Source organism: Ambystoma mexicanum, unplaced genomic scaffold (assembly GCF_040938575.1).
Source record: "Ambystoma mexicanum isolate Mex_15411 unplaced genomic scaffold, UKY_AmexF1_1 Mex_scaf84, whole genome shotgun sequence".
Lineage (NCBI taxonomy): Eukaryota > Metazoa > Chordata > Amphibia > Caudata > Ambystomatidae > Ambystoma > Ambystoma mexicanum.
The window spans coordinates 378,172-387,135 of record NW_027182504.1 but is presented as its reverse complement, the minus strand read 5'-3'; the positions used below and the strand labels follow the sequence as shown (position 1 = coordinate 387,135).

Sequence of the window (8,964 nt, the reverse complement as noted above, 5' to 3'; positions counted from 1 at the left end):
TCTTCAACTGTTTTACCTGTAGAAATAAATTGAAGAAAACATTTACAATCTTAGCATTTTATGTAATGAGCAACACATTTCTACATGTGAAAGACTCCTGATCATCTCCTGAAACATAGGGTAAACACCATTAAGCTGTTTAGGATTTCTTCATATGATACAAGCTGTGTTTTACATTCACCCAAGTTCTACTGGTGATATTATCAGTTTGAAATAGTCCATTGAAGGCTCATATGAATGTTATAAACTGGGGTGGAAACCAATAATATGCCCTTAATGAAATGTATTAATTTGTACAGCTGACCAGAAAGTGCACTGATGTCATTAGTTCTACAAGTTCCATACAGTCACCCAATCTATCACCTTTTTTAAAAAGGGCAGTTTTCAGCATTCAAGGGTTTAACTCAGTGGTAGAGTGTAGGAGTGCAGTTCAGGAAGACCCTGTTTCATAATCATATACCCTCTTCAATAGATCCTGTTAAAATGTTTTTAACCCAATGCACTGTAAGAAACAATAAGATATATCATCATTTCATAAACAAAACAATGAACAATTGGGTTTAACTATGCTCTTAGCACAAAATCAACAAACTGCAGTAGAGAAGCAGTTACGTTTTGCAGAATTTGTGCATTTGACAAACGATTTTTTTTCCATGTTCCAAGATCTACATGTGATACGAAATGTATGAATTATTGCAATGGAAACCTCACTGTATTTTACCAAGGCAGATAAAGGACATCCTTCGCAACCCTTATACTTATAAGGAGGGTTTAGTGGCTGAATTTGCATTGCTTTGATGGTGATTGCATGTTGCTTGCACTTTGTACATATTACTGAATAAATAAAGGCGAACATTTCAGAAAGGGGGTATAGCTCAGTTGTAGAGCATTTGACTGCAGATCAAGAAGTCCCTAGTTTAAATCTGGGTGCCCTCTTCTCCAACTGTTTTACCTGTAGAAATAAATTGAAGAAAACATTTACAATCTTAGCATTTTATGTAATGAGCAACACATTTCTACATTTGAAAGACTCCTGACCATCTCCCGAAACATAGGGTAAACACCATGAAACTGTCTAGGATTTCTTCATATGATACAAGCTGTGTTTTACATTCACCCAAGTTCTACTGGTGATATTATCAGTTTGAAATAGTCCATTGGAAGCTCATATGAATGTTATAAAACTGTGGTGGAAACCAAAATTATGCCCTTAATGAAATGTATTAATTTGTACAGCTGACCAGAAGTGCACTGATGTCATTAGTTCTACAAGATCCATACAGTCACCCACTCTATCACCTTTTTAAAAAAGGGCAGTTTTCAGAATTCAAGGGTTTATGTCAGTGGTAGAGCGTACGAGTGCTTTTCAAGAAGTTCCGGTATCATGACCATATACCCTCTTCAATAGATCCTGTTAAAATGTATTTTTTTAACCCAATGCACTGTAAGAAACCATAAGATATATAATAATTTCATATACAAAACAATGAACAATTGGGTTTAACTATGCTCTTAGCACAAAATCAACAAAATGCAGTAGAGAAACAGTTACGTTTTGCAGAATTTGTGCATTGACAAAAGGTTTTTTCCAGGTTCCAAGATCTACATGTGATACGAAATGTATGAATTCTTGCAATGGAAACCTCACTGTATTTTACCAAGGCAGATAAATGACATCTTTTGTACCCCTTATACTTATAAGGAGGGTTTAGTGGCTGAAAATGCATTGCTTTGATGGTGATTGCATGTTGCTTCCACTTTGTACATATTACTGAATAAATAAAGGTGAACATTTAAGAAATTGGGTTATAACTCAGGGGTAGAGCATTTCACTGCAGATCAAGAGGTCCCTAGTTCAAATCTGGGTGCCCCCTTGTCCAACTGTTTTACCTGTAGAAATATTTTTTTAATTAAATAAATTGAAGAAAACATTTACAATCTTAGCATTTTATGTAATGAGCAACACATTTCTACATTTGAAATACTCCTGATCATCACTTGAAACATAGGGTAAACACTATTAAGCTGTTTAGGATTTCTTCATATGATACAAGCTGTGCTTTACATTCACCCAAGTTCTACTGTTGATATGATTAGTTTGAAATAGTCCATTGGAAGCTCATATGAATGTTATAAAACTGTGGTGGAAACCAATAATATGCCCTTAATGAAATGTATTAATTTGTACAGCTGACCAGAAGTGCACTGATGTCATTAGTTCTACAAGTTCCATACAGTCACCCACTCTATCACCTTTTTAAAAAAGGGCAGTTTTCAGCATTCAAGGGTTTAACTCAGTGGTAGAGCGTAGGAGTGCAGTTCAAGAAGTCCCTGTTTCATAACCATATACCCTCGTCAATAGATCCAGTTAAAATGTTTTTCAACCCAATGCACTGTAAGAAACAATAGGATATATCATCATTTCATATAAAAAAAAAATGAACAATTGGGTTTAACTATACTCTTAGCACAAAATTAACAAACTGCAGTAGAGAAGCAGTTACGTTTTGCAGAATTTGTGCATTTGACATAAGATTTTTTTCCATGTTCCAAGATCTACATGTGATACGAAATGTATGAATTCTTGCAATGGAAACCTCACTGTATTTTACCAAGGCAGATAAAGGACATCCTTCGCACCCCATATACTTATAAGGAGGGTTTGGTGGCTGAAAATGCATAGCTTTGATGGTGATTGCATGTTGCTTGCACTTTGTACATATTACTGAATTAATAAAGGTGTACTTTTCAGAGCTTGGGTATAGCTCAGTGGTAGAGCATTTGACTGCAGATCAAGAGGTCCCTAGTTCAAAACTGGGTGCCCCTTTGTTCAACTGATTTACCTGTAGAAATATTTTTTTAAATAAATTGAAGAAAACATTTACAATCTTAGCATTTTATGTAATGGGCAACACATTTCTACATTAGAAATACTCCTGATCATCTCCTGAAACATAGGGTAAACACCATGAAACTGTTTAGGATTTCTTCATATGATACAAGCTGTGTTTTACATTCACCCAAGTTCTACTGGTGATATTATCAGTTTGAAATAGTCCATTGGAAGCTCATATGAATGTTATAAAACTGTGGTGGAAACCAATAATATGCCCTTAATGAAATGTATTAATTTGTACAGCTGACCAGAAGTTCAATGATGTCATTAGTTTGACAAGTTCCATACAGTCACCCACTCTATCACTTTTTTAAAAAAGGGCAGTTTTCAGCATCCAAGGGTTTATGTCAGTGGTAGAGGGTAGGAGTGCAGTTCAAGAAGTCCCTGTTTCATAACCCTATACCCTCTTCAATAGATCCTGTTAAAATGTTTTTGAACCCAATGCACTGTAAGAAACAATAAGATATATCATCATTTCATATACAAAACAATGAACAATTGGGTTTAACTATGCTCTTAGCACAAAATCAACAAACTGCAGTAGAGAAGCAGTTACGTTTTGCAGAATTTGTGCATTTGACAAAAGTTTTTCTTCCATGTTCCAAGATCTACATGTGATACAACATGTATGAATTCTTGCAATGGAAACCTCACTGTATTTTACCAAGGCAGATAAAGGAAATCTTTTGTACCCCTTATACTTATAAGGAGGGTTTGGTGGCTGAAATTGCATTGCTTTGATGGTGATTGCATGTTGCTTCCACTTTGTACATATTACTGAATTAATATAGGGTAATATTTCAGAATTGGGGGTATAGCTCAGTGGTAGAGCATTTGACTGCAGATCAAGAAGTCCCTAGTTTAAATCTTGGTGCCCTCTTCTCCAACTGTTTTACCTGTAGAAATAAATTGAAGAAAACATTTACAATCTTAGCATTTTATGTAATGAGCAACACATTTCTACATTTGAAAGACTCCTGACCATCTCCCGAAACATAGGGTAAACACCATGAAACTGTCTAGGATTTCTTCATATGATACAAGCTGTGTTTTACATTCACCCAAGTTCTACTGGTGATATTATCAGTTTGAAATAGTCCATTGGAAGCTCATATGAATGTTATAAAACTGTGGTGGAAACCAATAATATGCCCTTAATGAAATGTATTAATTTGTACAGCTGACCAGAAGTGCACTGATGTCATTAGTTCTACAAGATCCATACAGTCACCCACTCTATCACCTTTTTAAAAAAGGGCAGTTTTCAGAATTCAAGGGTTTATGTCAGTGGTAGAGCGTACAAGTGCTTTTCAAGAAGTTCCGGTTTCATGACCATATACCCTCTTCAATAGATCCTGTTAAAATGTATTTTTTTAACATAATGCACTGTAAGAAACCATAAGATATATAATAATTTCATATACAAAACAATGAACAATTGGGTTTAACTATGCTCTTAGCACAAAATCAACAAAATGCAGTAGAGAAACAGTTACGTTTTGCAGAATTTGTGCATTGACAAAAGGTTTTTTCCAGGTTCCAAGATCTACATGTGATACGAAATGTATGAATTCTTGCAATGGAAACCTCACTGTATTTTACCAAGGCAGATAAATGACATCTTTTGTACCCCTTATACTTATAAGGAGGGTTTGGTGGCTGAAAATGCATTGCTTTGATGGTGATTGCATGTTGCTTCCACTTTGTACATATTACTGAATAAATAAAGGTGAACATTTCAGAAATTGGGTTATAACTCAGGGGTAGAGCATGTCACTGCAGATCAAGAGGTCCCTAGTTCAAATCTGGGTGCCCCCTTGTCCAACTGTTTTACCTGTAGAAATATTTTTTTAATTAAATAAATTGAAGAAAACATTTACAATCTTAGCATTTTATGTAATGAGCAACACATTTCTACATTTGAAATACTCCTGATCATCACTTGAAACATAGGGTAAACACTATCAAGCTGTTTAGGATTTCTTCATATGATACAAGCTGTGCTTTACATTCACCCAAGTTCTACTGTTGATATGATTATTTTGAAATAGTCCATTGGAAGCTCATATGAATGTTATAAAACTGTGGTGGAAACCAATAATATGCCCTTAATGAAATGTATTAATTTGTACAGCTGACCAGAAGTGCACTGATGTCATTAGTTCTACAAGTTCCATACAGTCACCCACTCTATCACCTTTTTAAAAAAGGGCAGTTTTCAGCATTCAAGGGTTTAACTCAGTGGTAGAGCATAGGAGTGCAGTTCAAGAAGTCCCTGTTTCATAACCATATACCCTCGTCAATAGATCCTGTTAAAATGTTTTTCAACCCAATGCACTGTAAGAAACAATAGGATATATCATCATTTCATATAAAAAAAAATGAACAATTGGGTTTAACTATACTCTTAGCACAAAATTAACAAACGGCAGTAGAGAAGCAGTTACGTTTTGCAGAATTTGTGCATTTGACATAAGATTTTTTTCCATGTTCCAAGATCTACATGTGATACGAAATGTATGAATTCTTGCAATGGAAACCTCACTGTATTTTACCAAGGCAGATAAAGGACATCCTTCGCACCCCATATACTTATAAGGAGGGTTTGGTGGCTGAAAATGCATAGCTTTGATGGTGATTGCATGTTGCTTGCACTTTGTACATATTACTGAATTAATAAAGGTGTACTTTTCAGAGCTTGGGTATAGCTCAGTGGTAGAGCATTTGACTGCAGATCAAGAGGTCCCTAGTTCAAAACTGGGTGCCCCCTTGTCCAACTGTTTTACCTGTAGAAATATTTTTTTAATTAAATAAATTGAAGAAAACATTTACAATCTTAGCATTTTATGTAATGGGCAACACATTTCTACATTAGAAATACTCCTGATCATCTCCTGAAACATAGGGTAAACACCATGAAACTGTTTAGGATTTCTTCATATGATACAAGCTGTGTTTTACATTCACCCAAGTTCTACTGGTGATATTATCAGTTTGAAATAGTCCATTGGAAGCTCATATGAATGTTATAAAACTGTGGTGGAAACCAATAATATGCCCTTAATGAAATGTATTAATTTGTACAGCTGACCAGAAGTTCACTGATGTCATTAGTTTGACAAGTTCCATACAGTCACCCACTCTATCACTTTTTTAAAAAAGGGCAGTTTTCAGCATTCAAGGGTTTATGTCAGTGGTAGAGGGTAGGAGTGCAGTTCAAGAAGTCCCTGTTTCATAACCCTATACCCTCTTCAATAGATCCTGTTAAAATGTTTTTGAACCCAATGCACTGTAAGAAACAATAAGATATATCATCATTTCATATACAAAACAATGAACAATTGGGTTTAACTATGCTCTTAGCACAAAATCAACAAACTGCAGTAGAGAAGCAGTTACGTTTTGCAGAATTTGTGCATTTGACAAAAGTTTTTCTTCCATGTTCCAAGATCTACATGTGATACAACATGTATGAATTCTTGCAATGGAAACCTCACTGTATTTTACCAAGGCAGATAAAGGAAATCTTTTGTACCCCTTATACTTATAAGGAGGGTTTGGTGGCTGAAATTGCATTGCTTTGATGGTGATTGCATGTTGCTTCCACTTTGTACATATTACTGAATTAATATAGGGGAATATTTCAGAATTGGGGGTATAGCTCAGTGGTAGAGCATTTGACTGCAGATCAGGAGGTCCCTAGTTCAAACCTGGGTGCCCCCTTCTCCAACTGTTTTACCTGTAGAAATAAATTGAAGAAAACATTTACAATCTTAGCATTTTATGTAATGAGCAACACATTTCTACATGTGAAAGACTCCTGATCATCTCCTGAAACATAGGGTAAACACCATTAAGCTGTTTAGGATTTCTTCATATGATACAAGCTGTGTTTTACATTCACCCAAGTTCTACTGGTGATATTATCAGTTTGAAATAGTCCATTGAAGGCTCATATGAATGTTATAAACTGTGGTGGAAACCAATAATATGCCCTTAATGAAATGTATTAATTTGTACAGCTGACCAGAAAGTGCACTGATGTCATTAGTTCTACAAGTTCCATACAGTCACCCAATCTATCACCTTTTTTAAAAAGGGCAGTTTTCAGCATTCAAGGGTTTAACTCAGTGGTAGAGTGTAGGAGTGCAGTTCAAGAAGACCCTGTTTCATAATCATATACCCTCTTCAATAGATCCTGTTAAAATGTTTTTTAACCCAATTCACTGTAAGAACCAATAAGATATATCATCATTTCATACACAAAACAATGAACAATTGGGTTTAACTATGCTCTTAGCACAAAATCAACAAACTGCAGTACAGAAGCAGTTACGTTTTGCAGAATTTGTGCATTTGACAAAAGATTTTTTTTCCATGTTCCAAGATCTACATGTGATACGAAATGTATGAATTATTGCAATGGAAACCTCACTGTATTTTACCAAGGCAGATAAAGGACATCCTTCGCAACCCTTATACTTATAAGGAGGGTTTAGTGGCTGAATTTGCATTGCTTTGATGGTGATTGCATGTTGCTTGCACTTTGTACATATTACTGAATAAATAAAGGCGAACATTTCAGAAAGGGGGTATAGCTCAGTTGTAGAGCATTTGACTGCAGATCAAGAAGTCCCTAGTTTAAATCTGGGTGCCCTCTTCTCCAACTGTTTTACCTGTAGAAATAAATTGAAGAAAACATTTACAATCTTAGCATTTTATGTAATGAGCAACACATTTCTACATTTGAAAGACTCCTGACCATCTCCCGAAACATAGGGTAAACACCATGAAACTGTCTAGGATTTCTTCATATGATACAAGCTGTGTTTTACATTCACCCAAGTTCTACTGGTGATATTATCAGTTTGAAATAGTCCATTGGAAGCTCATATGAATGTTATAAAACTGTGGTGGAAACCAATAATATGCCCTTAATGAAATGTATTAATTTCTACAGCTGACCAGAAGTGCACTGATGTCATTAGTTCTACAAGATCCATACAGTCACCCACTCTATCACCTTTTTAAAAAAGGGCAGTTTTCAGAATTCAAGGGTTTATGTCAGTGGTAGAGCGTACGAGTGCTTTTCAAGAAGTTCCGGTTTCATGACCGTATACCCTCTTCAATAGATCCTGTTAAAATGTATTTTTTTAACCCAATGCACTGTAAGAAACCATAAGATATATAATAATTTCATATACAAAACAATGAACAATTGGGTTTAACTATGCTCTTAGCACAAAATCAACAAACTGCAGTAGAGAAGCAGTTACGTTTTGCAGAATTTGTGCATTTGACAAAAGTTTTTCTTCCATGTTCCAAGATCTACATGTGATACAACATGTATGAATTCTTGCAATGGAAACCTCACTGTATTTTACCAAGGCAGATAAAGGAAATCTTTTGTACCCCTTATACTTATAAGGAGGGTTTGGTGGCTGAAATTGCATTGCTTTGATGGTGATTGCATGTTGCTTCCACTTTGTACATATTACTGAATTAATATAGGGGAATATTTCAGAATTGGGGGTATAGCTCAGTGGTAGAGCATTTGACTGCAGATCAAGAAGTCCCTAGTTTAAATCTTGGTGCCCTCTTCTCCAACTGTTTTACCTGTAGAAATAAATTGAAGAAAACATTTACAATCTTAGCATTTTATGTAATGAGCAACACATTTCTACATTTGAAAGACTCCTGACCATCTCCCGAAACATAGGGTAAACACCATGAAACTGTCTAGGATTTCTTCATATGATACAAGCTGTGTTTTACATTCACCCAAGTTCTACTGGTGATATTATCAGTTTGAAATAGTCCATTGGAAGCTCATATGAATGTTATAAAACTGTGGTGGAAACCAATAATATGCCCTTAATGAAATGTATTAATTTGTACAGCTGACCAGAAGTGCACTGATGTCATTAGTTCTACAAGATCCATACAGTCACCCACTCTATCACCTTTTTAAAAAAGGGCAGTTTTCAGAATTCAAGGGTTTATGTCAGTGGTAGAGCGTACAAGTGCTTTTCAAGAAGTTCCGGTTTCATGACCATATACCCTCTTCA

At 35.3% G+C, this 8,964-nt stretch overlaps 1 non-coding gene across 1 annotated transcript; it reads left to right on the top strand.

Moving 5' to 3' along the window:
• The first annotated feature begins 6,547 nt into the window (after positions 1-6,547).
• Positions 6,548-6,619, top strand: TRNAC-GCA (transfer RNA cysteine (anticodon GCA)). Its single transcript has one exon. It is a non-coding gene; the product is annotated as a tRNA-Cys (tRNA).
• Positions 6,620-8,964: the final 2,345 nt, after the last annotated feature.